The following is an 18,242-nucleotide window of genomic DNA, read 5'->3' as shown; positions in this document are numbered from 1 at the left end:
CGGAGTGTTCTTTTTCGCATATTGTTTGATGCAAAAGTCTCGAAGACTGTGAGAACGGTACTGGTGTCCTCGGGCTGGCTTTCTGCGGCCTGCCGATTTAAGAGGTCCTCGCCAATTTTGGCTACCTGCCGGAGTATCCAACACGCTCTAAGGCTGTGAGTTGGTGTGGCGTCCTCTGTACTGTGAATTCTACAGGGTCCATCAAGCCACCTTTCCAGTACGGTTCCATGCCCTGTAGAGGGTTTTGGCTTTTTGCTATTTACTCCGGGTGTCTTATGATGATGCACCCTCTTAGTTCAGACGGGATTATTATTCAAGGTCGGATTATCCCAAAATTTTATTTCGGTTTTCCAGGCACTTTCCATCGCACAGTACTTTTGTACTATGAACGCCAAGTCAGCGAAGCGTGTAATATCACGGCGACTTATGGCGTTAAGGATTCCCTCGTCCGTGCAATTACTGCAGAAGATTGATATTGCGTCTCCCTCGCGGCAGTCCTTTATCCTGTTCATAACCAGGAGGAATCTGGCCCAGTAATGATGTACTGTTTCATCGGGCCTCTGCCTGACTTGGGAGAGATCGCTTATATTCGGGTGGGTGGGTGTTGTTGAATCTGAGACTTCACCCGATCCAAGATTCGTAGGCCGAAGGGTTTCCGAACTCTGAAGTTCGGATTCTTGGATGTTGTCCAGCGAGTCCGGCCCGTTGCCTGATCCTAAGCTCAGGTCTTGAGTTACATCCTCCTCTCCACGGGTATCCGGCTTGGAGGGGCCGGGAATTCGGACGTAGCTGGTCCTTAAAATAGATGAAGGGTCGCCGCACTGTGCCTCTACCATGGCAACGTGGTGGGTGACTTGGGGAGAGTTAATTTCTCTTAGATCGGGTTTAAGCCCAACCTGGTCATAATCCATAGCGACCCCCAGGGCGGCGATGCGATCCAAGAGATCGTTTACGGAAGAGAGCTCCATCGGATCTAGCTGCTCGACGAGCTCCGAGCTGACGTATAGGTTGCTTTTGATGACCCGAGAGGTCACCGTCGGCGCAACAGCCGAACAGGCGGTCATGAGGAAACCACCTAGCCGGAGGGTTTGGCCGACAGCCAAGGCTCCCTTAGCAACGGCGCCGTCTTTGAAGACGGGAGAAGGCATTCTTCCTGATTGTGACGGCACAGAGGAACTCTCAATGAAAGCACCAATGTCGGTGTCAAAACCGGCGGATCTCGGGTAGGGGGTCCCGAACTGTGCGTCTAGGCCGGATGGTAACAGGAGACAGGGGACACTTTGTTTTACCCAGGTTCAGGCCCTCTCGATGGAGGTAAAACCCTACTCCTGCTTGATTAATATTGATGATATGGGTAGTACAAGAGTAGATCTACCACGAGATCAAGGAGGCTAAACCCTAGAAGCTAGCCTATGGTATGATTGTGTATGGAGTTGATTCTCTACGGACTACAACCCTCCGATTTATATAGACACCGGATAGGGTTAGGGTTACACAAAGTCGGTTACAATGGTAGGAGATCTTGAATATCCGCATCGCCAAGCTTGCCTTCCACGCCAAGGAAAGTCCCATCCGGACACGGGACGAAGTCTTCAATCTTGTATCTTCATAGTCCAGGAGTCCGGCTGAAGGTATAGTCCGGCTACCCGAACAACCCCTAATCCAGGACTCCCTCACCGACCGATCAAGCACCGAAACTACGGCACCTCCGAGTTCTAGCACACATTCAGCTCGATGATGATCCCCGGACTCCGATCCAGAAAAGTGTCGGGGAAGAGTTCCGTCAGCACGACGGTGTGGTGACGATCTTGATGTACTACTGTCGCAGGGCTTCGCCTAAGCACCGCTACAATATTATCGAGGACTATGGTGGAAGGGGGCACCGCACACGGCTAAGAATATGATCATGTGGATCAACTTGTGTGTCTAGGGGTGCTCCCTGCCTCCGTATATAAAGGATCAAGGGGGGGGGGTGCGGCCGGCCAGGAGAGGGTGCGCCAGGAGGAGTCCTACTCCCTCCGGGAGTAGGATTCCCCCCTTTCCTAGTTGCAATAGGATTCGGGAGGGGGGAAAGAGGAGAGAGAGAAGGAAGGGGGGCGCCGGCCCCCTCTCCTTGTCCTATTCGGACTAGGGGGGGGAGGGGCGCGCGGCCCAGCCCTGGCCACCTCTCCTCTCTTCCACTAAAGCACACTAAGGCCCATATACCTCCCGGGGGGTTCCGGTAACCTCCCGGTACTCCGGTAAAATCCCGATTTCACCCGGAACACTTCCGATATCCAAATATAGGCTTCCAATATATCAATCTTTATGTCTCGACCATTTCGAGACTCCTCGTCATGTCCGTGATCACATTCGGGACTCCAAACAAACTTCGGTACATCAAAATGCATAAACTCATAATATAACTATCATCAAAACCTTAAGTGTGCGGACCCTATGGGTTCGAGAACAATGTAGACATGACCGAGACACGTCTCCGGTCAATAACTAATAGCGGAACCTGGATGCTCATATTGGCTCCTACATATTCTACGAAGATCTTTTATCGGTCAGACCGCATAACAACATACGTTGTTCCCTTTGTCATCGGTATGTTACTTGCCCGAGATTCGATCGTCGGTATCTCAATACCTAGTTCAATCTCGTTACCGGCAAGTCTCTTTACTCGTTTCGTAATACATCATCTCACAACTAACTCATTAGTTGCAATGCTTGCAAGGCTTACGTGATGTGCATTACCGAGAGGGCCCAGAGATACCTCTCCGACAATCGAAGTGACAAATCCTAATCTTGAAATACGCCAACCCAACATGTACCTTTGGAGACACCTGTAGAGCACCTTTATAATCACCCAGTTATGTTGTGATGTTTGGTAGCACACAAAGTGTTCCTCCGGCAAACGGGAGTTGCATAATCTCATAGTCATAGGAACATGTATAAGTCATGAAGAAAGCAATAGCAACATACTAAACGATCGGGTGCTAAGCTAATGGAATGGGTCATGTCAATCAGATCATTCACCTAATGATGTGATCCCGTTAATCAAATAACAACTCTTTGTCCATGGTTAGGAAACATAACCATCTTTGATTAACGAGCTAGTCTAGTAGAGGCATACTAGTGACACTCTGTTTGTCTATGTATTCACACATGTATTATGTTTCCGGTTAATACAATTCTAGCATGAATAATAAACATTTATCATGATATAAGGAAATAAATAATAACTTTATTATTGCCTCTAGGGCATATTTCCTTCAGTCTCCCACTTGCACTAGAGTCAATAATCTAGATTACACAGTAATGATTCTAACACCCATGGAGCCTTGGTGCTGATCATGTTTTGCTCGTGGAAGAGGCTTAGTCAATGGGTCTGCTACATTCAGATCCGTATGTATCTTGCAAATCTCTATGTCTCCCACCTGGACTAGATCCCGGATGGAATTGAAGCGTCTTTTGATGTGCTTGGTTCTCTTGTGAAATCTGGATTCCTTTGCCAAGGCAATTGCACCAGTATTGTCACAAAAGATTTTCATTGGACCCGATGCACTAGTTATGACACCTAGATCGCATATGAACTCCTTCATCCAGACTCCTTCATTCGCTGCTTCCGAAGCAGCTATGTATTCAGCTTCAGGTATTTCAGGATGTTCTTGACCGCTGTCCAGTGATCCACTCCTGGATTACTTTGGTACCTCCCTGTTAGACTTATAGCAAGGCACACATCAGGTCTGGTACACAGCATTGCATACATGATAGAGCCTATGGCTGAAGCATAGGGAACATCTTTCATTTTCTCTCTATCTTCTGCAGTGGTCGGGCATTGAGTCTTACTCAACTTCACACCTTGTAACACAGGCAAGAACCCTTTATTTGCTTGATCCATTTTGATCTTCTTCAAAACTTTGTTAAGGTATGTGCTTTGTGAAAGTCCAATTAAGCGTCTTGATCTATCTCTATAGATCTTTATGCCTAACATTTAAGCAGCTTCACCGAGGTCTTTCATTGAAAAACTCTTATTCAAGTATCTCTTTATGCTATCCAGAAATTCTATATCATTTCCAATTAGTAATATGTCATCCACATATAATATCAGAAATGCTACAGAGCTCCCACTCACTTTCTTGTAAATACAGGCTTCTCCAAAAGTCTGTATAAAACCAAATGCTTTGATCACACTATCAAAGCGTTTATTCCAACTCCGAGAGGCTTGCACCAGTCCATAAATGGACCGCTGGAGCTTGCACACTTTGTTAGCTCCCTTTGGATTGACAAAACATTCTGGTTGCATCATATACAACTCTTCTTCCAGAAATCCATTCAGGAATGCAGTTTTGACATCCATCTGCCAAATTTCATAATCATAAAATGCGGCAATTGCTAACATGATTCGGATAGACTTAAGCATCGCTACGGGTGAGAAGGTCTCATCGTAGTCAATCCCTTGAACTTGCCGAAAACCTTTTGCGACAAGTTGAGCTTTGTAGACAGTAATATTACCGTCAGCGTCAGTCTTCTTCTTGAAGATCCATTTATTCTCAATTGCTTGCCGATCATTGGGCAAGTCAACCAAAGTCCATACTTTGTTCTCATACATGGATCCCATCTCAGATTTCATGGCTTCAAGCCATTTTGCGGAATCTGGGCTCACCATCGCTTCTTCATAGTTTGTAGGTTCATCATGATCTAGTAGCATGACTTCCAGAACAGGATTACCGTACCACTCTGGTGTGGATCTCACTCTGGTTGATCTAGGAGGTTCAGTAGTATCTTGTTCTGAAGTTTCATGATCATTATCATTAGCTTCCTCACTAATTGGTGTAGGTGTCACAGAAACAGGTTTCTGTGATGTACTACTTTCCAATAAGGGAGTAGGTACAGTTACCTCGTCAAGTTCTACTTTCCTCCCACTCACTTCTTTCGAGAGAAACTCCTTCTCCAGAAAGTTTCCGAATTTAGCAACAGAAGTCTTGCCTTCGGATCTGTGATAGAAGGTGTATCCAATAGTTTCCTTTGGATATCCTATGAAGACACATTTCTCCGATTTGGGTTCGAGCTTATCAGGTTGAAGCTTTTTCACATAAGCATCACAGCCCCAAACTTTCAGAAACGACAACTTTGGTTTCTTGCCAAACCACAGTTCATAAGGCGTTGTGTCAACGGATTTTGATGGTGCCCTATTTAACGTGAATGCGTCCGTCTCTAGAGCGTATCCCCAAAACGATAGCGGTAAATCAGTAAGAGACATCATAGACCGTACCATATCTAGTAAAGTACGATTACGATGTTCGGACACACCATTACGCTGTGGTGTTCCGGGTGGCGTGAGTTGCGAAACTATTCCACATTGTTTCAAATGTACACCAAACTCGTAACTCAAATATTCTCCTCCACGATCAGATCGTAGGAATTTTATTTTCTTGTTACGATGATTTTCAACTTCACTCTGAAATTCTTTGAACTTTTCAAACGTTTCAGACTTGTGTTTCATTAAGTAGATATACCCATATCTTATTAAGTCATCTGTGAAGGTGAGAAAATAACGATATCCGCCACGAGCCTCAACATTCATCGGACCACATACATCTGTATGTATGATTTCTAACAAATCTGTTGCTCTCTCCATAGTACCAGAGAATGGTGTTTTTGCCATCTTACCCATAAGGCACGGTTCACAAGTACCAAGTGATTCATAATCAAGTGGTTCCAAAAGCCCATCAGTATGGAGTTTCTTCATGCGTTTTATACCGATATGACCTAAACGGCAGTGCCACAAATAAGTTGCACTATCATTATCAACTCTGCATCTTTTGGTTTCAACACTATGAATATGTGTGTCACTACTATCGAGATTTAATAAAAATAGACCACTCTTTAAGGGTGCATGACCATAAAAGATATTACTCATGTAAATAGAACAACCATTATTCTCCGATTTAAATGAATAACCGTCTCGCATCAAACAAGATCCAGATATAATGTTCATGCTTAACGCTGGCACCAAATAACAATTATTCAGGTCTAATATTAATCCCGAAGGTAGATGTAGAGGTAGCGTGCCGACTGCGATCACATCGACTTTGGAACCATTTCCCTCGCGCATCGTCACCTCGTCCTTAGCCAATCTTCGCTTAATCCGTAGTCCCTGTTTCGAGTTGCAAATATTAGCAACAGAACCAGTATCAAATACCCAGGTGCTACTGCGAGCATTAGTAAGGTACACATCAATAACATGTATATCACATATACCTTTGTTCACCTTGCCATCCTTCTTATCCGCCAAATACTTGAGGCAGTTCCGCTTCTAGTGACCAGTCTTCTTGCAGTAGAAGCACTCAGTTTGAGGCTTAGGTCCAGGTTTGGGTTTCTTCTCTTGAGCAGCAACTTGCTTGCTGTTCTTTTTGAAGTTCCCTTTCTTCTTCCCTTTGCCCTTTTTCTTGAAACTAGTGGTCTTGTTGACCATCAACACTTGATGCTCCTTCTTGATTTCTACCTCTGCTGCTTTCAGCATTGCGAAGAGCTCGGGAATAGTCTTATTCATCCCTTGCATATTATAGTTCATCACGAAGCTCTTGTAGCTTGGTGGCAGTGATTGGAGAATTCTGTCAATGACACAATCATCTGGAAGATTAACTCCCAATTGAATCAAGTGATTATTGTACCCAGACATTTTGAGTATATGCTCACTGACAGAACTGTTCTCCTCCATCTTGCAGCTATAGAACTTATTGGAGACTTCATATCTCTCAATCCGGGCATTTTCTTGAAATATTAACTTCAACTCCTGGAACATCTCATATGCTCCATGACGGTCAAAACGTCGTTGAAGTCCCGATTCTAAGCCGTAAAGCATGGCACACCGAACTATCGAGTAGTCATCAGCTTTGCTCTGCCAGATGTTCATAACTTTTGGTGTTGCTCCAGCAGCAGGCCTAGCACCCAGCGGTGCTTCCAGGACGTAATTCTTCTGTGCAGCAATGAGGATAATCCTCAAGTTACGGACCCACTCCGTGTAATTGCTACCATCATCTTTCAACTTTTCTTTCTCAAGGAACACATTAAAATTCAATGGAACAATAGCACGGGCCATCTATCTATAGTCAAACATAAATAAGCAAGATACTATCAGGTACTAAGTTCATGATAAATTTAGGTTCAATTAATCATATTATTTAAGAACTCCCACTTAGATAGACATCCCTCTAATCCTCTAAGTGATTACGTGATCCAAATCAACCAAACCATGTCCGATCATCACGTGAGATGGGGTAGTTTCATTGGTGAACATCAATATGTTGATCATATCTACTATATGATTCACGCTCGACCTTTCGGTCTCCGTGTTCCAAGGCCATATCTGTATATGCTTGGCTCGTCAAGTATAACGTGAGTATTCCGCGTGTGCAACTGTTTTGCACCCGTTGTATTTGAACGTAGAGCCTATCACACCCGATCATCACGTGGTGTCTCAGCACGAAGAACTTTCGCAACGGTGCATACTCAGGGAGAACACTTCTTGATAATTAGTGAGATATCATCTTATAATGCTACAGTCAATCAAAGCAAGATAAGATGCATAAAAGATAAACATCACATGCAATCAATATAAGCGATATGATATGACCATCATCATCTTGTGCTTGTGATCTCCATCTTCGAAGCACCGCCGTGATCACCATCGTCACCGACGCGATACCTTGATCTCCATCGTAGCATCGTTATCGTCTCGCCAATCTTATGCTTCCATGACTATCGCTACCGTTTAGTGATAAAGTAAAGCATTACAGCGCGATTGCATTGCATACAATAAAGCGACAACCATATGGCTCCTGCCAGTTGCCGATAACTCGGTTACAAAACATGATCATCTCATACAATAAAATTTAGCATCATGTCTTGACCATATCACATCACAACATGCCCTGCAAAAACAAGTTAGATGTCCTCTACTTTGTTGTTGCAAGTTTTACGTGGCTGCTACGGGCTTAAGCAAGAACCAATCTTACCTACGCATCAAAACCACAACGATAGTTTGTCAAGTTGGTGCTGTTTTAACCTTCGCAAGGACTGGGCGTAGCCACACTCGGTTCAACTAAAGTTGGAGAAACTGTCACCCGCTAGCCACCTTTGTGCAAAGCACGTCGGGAGAACTGGTCTCACGTAAGCGTACGCGTAATGTCGGTCCGGGCCGCTTCGTCCAACAATACCGCCGAACCAAAGTATGACATGCTGGTAAGCAGTATGACTTATATCGCCCACAACTCACTTGTGTTCTACTCGTGCATATAAGATCAACATATAAAACCTAGGCTCTGATACCACTGCTGGGGAACGTAGTAATTTCAAAAAATTTCCTACGCACACGCAAGATCATGGTGATGCATAGCAACAAGAGGGGAGAGTGTGATCTACATACCCTTGTAGATCGACAACGGAAGCGTTAGCACAACGTGGTTGATGTAGTCGTACGTCTTCACGGCCCGACCGATCAAGCAACGAAACTACGGCACCTCCGAGTTCTAGCACACGTTCAGCTCGATGACGATCCTCGAACTCCGATCCAGCAAAGTGTCGGGGAAGAGTTCCGTCAGCACGACGGCGTGGTGACGATCTTGATGTACTACTGTCGCAGGGCTTCGCCTAAGCACCGCCACAATATTATCGAGGACTATGGTGGAAGGGGGCACCGCACACGGCTAAGAATATGATCACGTGGATCAACTTGTGTGTCTAGGGGTGCTCCCTGGCTCCGTATATAAAGGATCAAGGGGGGGTGTGCGACCGGCTAGGAGAGGGCACGCCAGGAGGAGTCCTACTCCCTCCAGGAGTAGGATTCCCCCTTTCCTAGTTGGAATAGGATTCGGGAGGGGGGAAAGAGGAGAGAGAGAAGGAAGGGGGGCGCCAGCCCCCTCTCCTTGTCCTATTCGTACTAGGGGGGAGGGGTGCGCGGCCCAGCCCTGGCCACCTCTCCTCTCTTCCACTAAAGCCCACTAAGGCCCATATACCTCTCGGGGGGTTCCGGTAACCTCCCGGTACTCCGGTAAAATCCCGATTTCACCCGGAACACTTCCGATATCCAAATATAGGCTTCCAATATATCAATCTTTATGTCTTGACCATTTCGAGACTCCTTGTCATGTCCGTGATCACATCTGGGACTCCGAACAAACTTCGGTACATCAAAATGCATAAACTCATAATATAACTGTCATCAAAACCTTAAGCGTGCGGACCCTACGGGTTCGAGAACAATGTAGACATGACCGAGACACGTCTCCGGTCAATATCCAATAGCGGAACCTGGATGCTCATATTGGCTCCTACATATTCTACGAAGATCTTTTATCGGTCAGACCGCATAACAACATACGTTGTTCCCTTTGTCATCGGTATGTTACTTGCCCGAGATTCGATCGTCGGTATCTCAATACCTAGTTCAATCTCGTTACCGGCAAGTCTCTTTACTCGTTTCGTAATACATCATCTCACAAGTAACTCATTAGTTGCAATGCTTGCAAGGCTTATGTGATGTGCATTACCGAGAGGGCCCAGAGATACCTCTCCGACAATCGGAGTGACAAATCCTAATCTCGAAATATGCCAACCCAACATGTACCTTTGGAGACACCTGTAGAGCACCTTTATAATCACCCAGTTACGTTGTGACGTTTGGTAGCACACAAAGTGTTCCTCCGACAAACGGGAGTTGCATAATCTCATAGTCATAGGAACATGTATAAGTCATGAAGAAAGCAATAGCAACATACTAAACGATCGGGTGCTAAGCTAATGGAATGGGTCATGTCAATCAGATCATTCACCTAATGATGTGATCCCGTTAATCAAATAACAACTCTTTGTCCATGGTTAGGAAACATAACCATCTTTGATTAACGAGCTAGTCTAGTAGAGGCATACTAGTGACACTCTGTTTGTCTATGTATTCACACATGTATTATGTTTCCGGTTAATACAATTCTAGCATGAATAATAAACATTTATCATGATATAAGGAAATAAATAATAACTTTATTATTGCCTCTAGGGCATATTTCCTTCAATAAAATTTAGAATTTTCCCAAATGGATGATATCTCTAATTTTTGAGTGCACATAACTAGAATTTCGCTTCTAGCATGCATATGGTGATGATGTAGAATCAAGGACGATTATGAGAGTTATGCAGGTGTTCCAAGGGTTGTTCAATCAATATGCTCAAATGGATGAGAATAGTCCAGAGCTTGTACAACAGGAACTAATGTATATATGGATGGTAATTGTAATGAAGCAATGGCAAATTGGGATCGATATGTGAACCTTAGAGCTCGCTCTGCAAGTGTGTTAACTACGAAACTTGAGACATTATCTGGCAATGCCCCAGTCCCTCGTGCTGGCAATTTTGATATCCTCTCTTGATGGAAGATGAACTCTCCTAAAAATCCAACACTTGGTCACATGGAGAAGGATATATTGGCAGTGTTTGCCTCAATAGTAGAATCTTAGCTTTCGGTACAGAGCGAAGATTACTATCTGATTTTAGGAGTCGATTGGCCAATTAGAAAGTTGAAGCGCCCGTATGCTCGCAAGATGGGTAAGACTCGTTGGTTGAACTATAAACTTTATCTATTTTCAGTTTCTTGCAGTGCTTGAATCTTGAATGTTATTAATCATCCCACTCTCGGTTTGAATCATAGGTTCTTCTAAACTGAGCACAACATCTATTTGTGATTATCTTGGGGAAGATTAACATGATATGTGACACGCCGGAGTTGTTCCAACTAAGGTTCAATGCCCACTCACTTCACCAAGTGCATTATCACGATCCTTCCGGAAGTCATGCTAATGATGAACTCTGTGAAGGAAATATGCCCTAGAGGCAATAATAAAGTTATTATTTATTTCCTTATAATCATGATAAAGGTTTATTATTCATGCTAGAATTGTATTAACCGGAAACATAATACATGTGTGAATACATACACAAACAAAGTGTCACTAGTATGCCTCTACTTGACTAGCTCGTTAATCAAAGATGGTTATGTTTCCTAACCATGAACAATAAGTTGTTATTTGATTAACGAGGTCACATCATTAGTTGAATGATCTGATTGACATGACCAATTCCATTAGCTTAGCACCCGATCGTTTAGTATGTTGCTATTGCTTTCTTCATGACTTATACATGTTCCTATAACTATGAGATTATGCAACTCCCGTTTACCGGAGGAACACTTTGGGTACTACCCAACGTCACAACGTAACTGGGTGATTATAAAGGAGTACTACAGGTGTCTCCAAAGGTACATGTTGGGTTGGCGTATTTCGAGATTAGGTTTTGTCACTCCGATTGTCGGAGAGGTATCTCTGGGCCCTCTCGGTAATGCACATCACATAAGCCTTGCAAGCATTGCAACTAATGAGTTAGTTGCGGGATGATGTATTACAGAACAAGTAAAGAGACTTGCCGGTAACGAGATTGAACTAGGTATGGGATACCGACAATCGAATCTCGGGCAAGTAACATACCGATGACAAAGGGAACAACGTATGTTGTTATGCGTCTGACCGATAATGATCTTCGTAGAATATGTAGGAGCCAATATGGGCATCCAGGTCCCGCTATTGGTTATTGACCGGAGACATGTCTCGGTCATGTCTACATTGTTCTCGAACCCGTAGGGTCCGCACGCTTAAGGTTACGATGACAGTTATATTATGAGTTTATGCATTTTGATGTACCGAAGTTAGTTCGAAGTCCCGGATGTGATCACGGACATGACGAGGAGTCTCGAAATGGTCGAGACATAAAGATTGATATATTGGAAGCCTATGTTTGGATATCGGAAGTGTTCCGCGTGAAATTGGGATTTTACCGGAGTACCGGGAGGTTACCGGAACCCCCCGGGAACCATATGGGCCTTAGTGGGCTTTAGTGGAAAGGAGAAAGGGGCAGCCCAAGGTGGGCTGCGCGCCTCCCCCCTCCCCTAGTCCTATTAGGACTAGGAGAGGTGGCCGGCCCCCTCTCTCTCTTCCCCCCCGAGGAATCCTATTCCAACTAGGATTGGGGGGGGGAGGGGGAATCCTACTCCCGGAGGGAGTAGGACTCTCCTGGCGCGCCCCTTGTGGCCGGCCAGCCTCCCCCCTTTGGTCCTTTATATACTGAGGTAGAGGCACCCTAGAACACACAAGTTGATCCACGTGATCTATTCCTTAGCCGTGTGCGGTGCCCCCAGCCACCATAGTCCTCGATAATTCTGTAGCAGAGTTTAGGCGAAGCCCTGCTGCTGTAGTGCATCAAGATCGTCACCACGCCGTCGTGCTGACGGAACTCTTCCCCGACACTTTGCTGGATCGGAGTCTGGGGATCGTCATCGAGCTGAACGTGTGCTCGAACTCGGAGGTGCCGTAGTTTCGGTGCTTGATTGGTTGGATCGTGAAGACGTACGGCTACTTCCTCTACGTTGCGTCAACGCTTCCGCAGTCGGTCTGCGTGGGTACGTAGACAACACTCTCCCCTCTCGTTGCTATGCATCACATGATCTTGCGTGTGCGTACGAATTTTTTTGAAATTACTATGAAACCCAACAGTGGTATCCGAGCCTAGGTTATTTATGTTGATGTTATATGCACGAGTAGAACACAAGTGAGTTGTGGGCGATATAAGTCATACTGCCTACCAGCATGTCATACTTTGGTTTGGCGGCATTGTTGGACGAGACGACCCGGACCAACATTACGCGCACGCTTACGCGAGACCGGTTCCCCCGACATGCTTTGCACATAGGTGGCTTGCGGGCGACTGTCTCTCCAACTTTAGTTGAACCAAGTATGGCTACGCCCGGTCCTTGCGAAGGTTAAAACGGAGTCTATTTGACAAACTATCGTTGTGGTTTTGATGCGTAGGTAAGATTGGTTCTTGCTTAAGCCCGTAGCAGCCACGTAAAACTTGCGACAACAAAGTAGAGGACGTCTAACTTGTTTTTGCAGGGCATGTTGTGATGTGATATGGTCAAGACATGATGCTGATTGTTATTGTATGAGATGATCATGTTTTGTAACTGAGTTATCGGCAACTGGCAGGAGCCTTATGGTTGTCGTTTTATTGTATGCAATGAAATCGCGATGTAATGCTTTACTTCATTACTAAGCGGTAGTGATAGTCGTGGAAGCATAAGATTGGCGAGACGACAACGATGCTGCGATGGAGATCAAGGTGTCGCACCGGTGACGATGGTGATAATGACGGTGCTTCGAAGATGGAGATCTCAAGCACAAGATGATGATGGCCATATCATATCACTTATATTGATTGCATGTGATGTTTATCCTTTTATGCATCTTATCTTGCTTTTATTGACGGTAGCATTATAAGATGATCTCTCACTAAATTATCAAGAAGTGTTCTCCCTGAGTATGCACCGTTGCCAAAGTTCGTCGTGCCCAGACACCACGTGATGATCGGGTGTGATAAGCTCTACGTCCATCTACAACGGGTGCAAGCCAGTTTTGCACACGCAGAATACTCAGGTTAAACTTGACGAGCCTAGCATATGCAGATATGGCCTCAGAACACGGAGACCGAAAGGTCGAACGTGAATCATATAGTAGATATGATCAACATAACGATGTTCAACATTGAAAACTACTCCATCTCATGTGATGATCGGTTATGGTTTAGTTGATTTGGATCACGTGATCACTTAGAGGATTAGAGGGATGTGGTGGGAGTTCTTAAGTAATTTGATTAATTGAACTGAAACCTATCATGAACTTAGTACCTGATAGTATCTTGCTTGTTTATGTTGATTGTAGATAGATGGCTCGTGATGTTGTTCCGTTGAATTTTAATGCGTTCCTTGAGAAAGCAAAGTTGAAAGATGATGGTAGCAATTACACGGACTGGGTCCGTAATTTGAGGATTATCCTCATTGCTGCTCAGAAGAATTACGTCCTGGAAGCACCGCTGGGTGCCAGGCCTACTGCTGGAGCAACACCAGATGTTATGAACGTCTGGCAGAGCAAAGCTGATGACTACTCGATAGTTCAGTGTGCCATGCTTTACGGCTTAGAATCGGGACTTCAACAATGTTTTGAACGTCATGGAGCATATGAGATGTTCCAGGAGTTGAAGTTAATATTTCAAGCAAATGCCCAGATTGAGAGATATGAAGTCTCCAATAAGTTCTATAGCTGCAAGATGGAGGAGAACAGTTCTGTCAGTGAGCATATACTCAAAATGTCTGGGTATAATAATCACTTGATTCAGATGGGAGTTAATCTTCCAGATGATTGCGTCATTGACAGAATTCTCCAATCACTGCCACCAAGCTACAAGAGCTTCGTGATGAACTATAATATGCAAGGGATGAACAAGACTATTCCCGAGCTCTTCGCGATGCTGAAAGCTGCGGAGGTAGAAATCAAGAAGGAGCATCAAGTGTTGATGGTTATCAAGACCACTAGTTTCAAGAAAAAGGGCAAAGGGAAAAAGAAGGGGAACTTCAAGAAGAACAGCAAGCAAGTTGCTGCTCAGGAGAAGAAACCCAAGTCTGGACCTAAGCCTGAAACTGAGTGCTTCTACTGCAAGCAGACTGGTCACTAGAAGCGGAACTGCCCCAAGTATTTGGCGGATAAGAAGGATGGCAAGGTGAACAAAGGTATATGTGATATACATGTTATTGATGTGTACCTTACTAATGCTCGCAGTAGCACCTGGGTATTTGATACTGGTTCTGTTGCTAATATTTGCAACTCGGAACAGGGACTACGGAATAAGCGGACACTAGCAAAGGACGAGGTGATGATGCGCGTGGGAAACGGTTCCAAAGTCGATGTGATCGCGGTCGGCACGCTACCTCTACATCTACCTTCGGGATTAATATTAGACCTAAATAATTGTTATTTGGTGCCAGCGTTGAGCATGAACATTACATCTGGATCTTGTTTGATGCGAGACAGTTATTCATTTAAATCAGAGAATAATGGTTGTTCTATTTATATGAGTAATATCTTTTATGGTCATGCACCTCTGAAGAATGGTCTATTTTTGATGAATCTCGACAGTAGTGATACACATATTCATAATGTTGAAGCCAACAGATGCAGAGTTGATAATGAAAGTGCAACTTATTTGTGGCACTGTCGTTTAGGTCATATCGGTGTAAAGCGCATGAAGAAACTCCATACTGATGGACATTTGGAACCACTTGATTATGAATCACTCGGTACTTGCAAACCGTGCCTCATGGGCAAGATGACTAAAACACCGTTCTCCGGTACTATGGAGAGAGCAACAGATTTGTTGGAAATCACACATACCGATGTATGTGGTCCGATGAATATTGAGGCTAGTGGCGGATATCGTTATTTTCTCACCTTCACAGATGACTTAAGCAGATATGGATATATCTACTTAATGAAACATAAGTCTGAAACATTTGAAAAGTTCAAAGAATTTCAAAGTGAAGTGGAAAATCATCGTAACAAGAAAATAAAGTTTCTACGATCTGATCGTGGAGGAGAATATTTGAGTTACGAGTTTGGTGTACATTTGAAAAATTGTGGAATAGTTTCGCAACTCACGACACCCGAAACACCACAGCGTAATGGTGTGTCCGAACGTCGTAATCGTACTTTACTAGATATGGTGTGATCTATGATGTCTCTTACTGATTTACCGCTATCGTTTTGGGGTTATGCTTTAGAGACGGCCGCATTCACGTTAAATAGGGCACCATCAAAATCCGTTGAGACGACGCCTTATGAACTATGGTTTGGCAAGAAACCAAAGTTGTCGTTTCTTAAAGTTTGGGGCTGCGATGCTTATGTGAAAAAGCTTCAACCTGATAAGCTCGAACCCAAATCGGAGAAATGTGTCTTCATAGGATACCCAAAGGAGACTGTTGGGTACACCTTCTATCACAGATCCGAAGGCAAGACATTCGTTGCTAAAAGTGGATCCTTTCTAGAGAAGGAGTTTCTCTCGAAAGAAGTGAGTAGGAGGAAAGTAGAACTTGACGAGGTAACTGTACCTGCTCCCTTATTGGAAAATAGTACATCACAGAAAACTGTTTCTGCAACATCTATACCAATTAGTGAGGAAGCTAATGATGTTGATCATGAAACTTCAGGTCAAGATACTATTGAACCTCGTAGATCGACCAGAGCGAGATCCGCACCAGAGTGGTACAGTAATCCTGTTTCGGAAGTCATGCTACTAGATCATGATGAACCTACGAACTATGAAGAAGCGATGGTGAGCCCAGATTCCGCAAAGTGGCTTGAAGCCATGAAATCTGAGATGGGATCCATGTATGAGAACAAAGTATGGACTTTGGTTGACTTGCCCGATGATCGGCAAGCAATTGAGAATTAATGGATCTTCAAGAAGAAGACTAACGCTGATGGTAATATTACTGTCTACAAAGCTCGACTTGTCGCAAAAGGTTTTCGACAAGTTCAAGGGGTTGACTACGATGAGACCTTCTCACCCGTAGCGATGCTTAAGTCTGTCCGAATCATGTTAGCAATAGCCGCATTTTATGATTATGAAATTTGGCAGATGGATGTCAAAACTGCATTCCTGAATGGATTTCTGGAAGAAGAGTTGCATATGATGCAACCGGAAGGTTTTGTCGATCCAAAGGGAGCTAACAAAGTGTGCAAGTTCCAGCGATCCATTTATGGACTGGTGCAAGCCTCTCGGAGTTGGAATAAACGCTTTGATAGTGTGATCAAAGCATTTGGTTTTATACAGACTTTCGGAGAAGCCTGTATTTACAAGAAAGTGAGTGGGAGCTCTGTAGCATTTCTGATATTATATGTGGATGACATATTACTGATTGGAAATGATATAGAATTTCTGGATAGCATAAAGGGATACTTGAATAAGAGTTTTTCAATGAAAGACCTCGGTAAAGCTGCTTACATATTAGGCATAAAAATCTATAGAGATAGATCAAGACGCTTAATCGGACTTTCACAAAGCACATACCTTGACAAGATTTGGAAGAAGTTCAAAATGGATCAAGCAAAGAAAGGGTTCTTGCCTGTGTTACAAGGTGTGAAGTTGAGTCAGACTCAATGCCCGACCACTGCAGAAGATAGAGAGAAAATGAAAGATGTTCCCTATGCTTCAGCCATAGGCTCTATCATGTATGCAATGCTGTGTACCAGACCTGATGTGTGCCTTGCTATAAGTTTAGCAGGGAGGTACCAAAGTAATCCAGGAGTGGATCACTGGACAGCGGTCAAGAACATCCTGAAATACCTGAAAAGGACTAAGGATATGTTTCTCATATATGGAGGTGACAAAGAGCTCAACGTAAAAGATTACGTTGATGCAAGCTTTGACACTAATCCGGACGATTCTAAATCGCAAACCAGATACATGTTTACATTAAACGGTGGAGCTGTCAGTTGGTGCAGTTCTAAACAAAGCGTCGTAGCGGGATCTACATGTGAAGCGGAGTACATAGCTGCTTCGGAAGCAGCGAATGAAGGAGTCTGGATGAAGGAGTTCATATCCGATCTAGGTGTCATACCTAGTGCATCGTGTCCAATGAAAATCTTTTGTGACAATACTGGTGCAATTGCCTTGGCAAAGGAATCCAGATTTCAGAAGAGAACCAAGCACATCAAGAGACGCTTCAATTCCATCCGGGATCTAGTCCAGGTGGGAGACATAGAGATTTGCAAGATACATACGGATCTGAATGTTGCAGACCCATTGACTAAGCCTCTTCCACGAGAAAAACATGATCAGCACCAAGGCTCCATGGGTGTTAGAATCATTACAGTGTAATCTAGATTATTGACTCTAGTGCAAGTGGGAGACTGAAGGAAATATGCCCTAGAGGCAATAATAATGTTATTATTTATTTCCTTATAATCATGATAAAGGTTTATTATTCATGCTAGAATTGTATTAACTAGAAACATAATACATGTGTGAATACATAGACAAACAGAGTGTCACTAGTATGCCTCTACTTGACTAGCTCGTTAATCAAAGATGGTTATGTTTCCTAACCATGGACAAAGAGTTGTTATTTGATTAACGGGATCACATCATTAGTTGAATGATCTGATTGACATGACCCATTCCATTAGCTTAGCACCCGATCGTTTAGTATGTTGCAATTGCTTTCTTCATGACTTATACATGTTCCTATGACTATGAGATTATGCAACTCCCGTTTGCCGGAGGAACACTTTGTGTGCTACCAAACGTCACAACGTAAC

The sequence above is a fragment of the Triticum dicoccoides genome, chromosome 2A (genome assembly GCF_002162155.2).
Source record: "Triticum dicoccoides isolate Atlit2015 ecotype Zavitan chromosome 2A, WEW_v2.0, whole genome shotgun sequence".
Classification (NCBI taxonomy): domain Eukaryota; kingdom Viridiplantae; phylum Streptophyta; class Magnoliopsida; order Poales; family Poaceae; genus Triticum; species Triticum dicoccoides.
Note: the sequence above shows the minus strand (reverse complement) of the source record.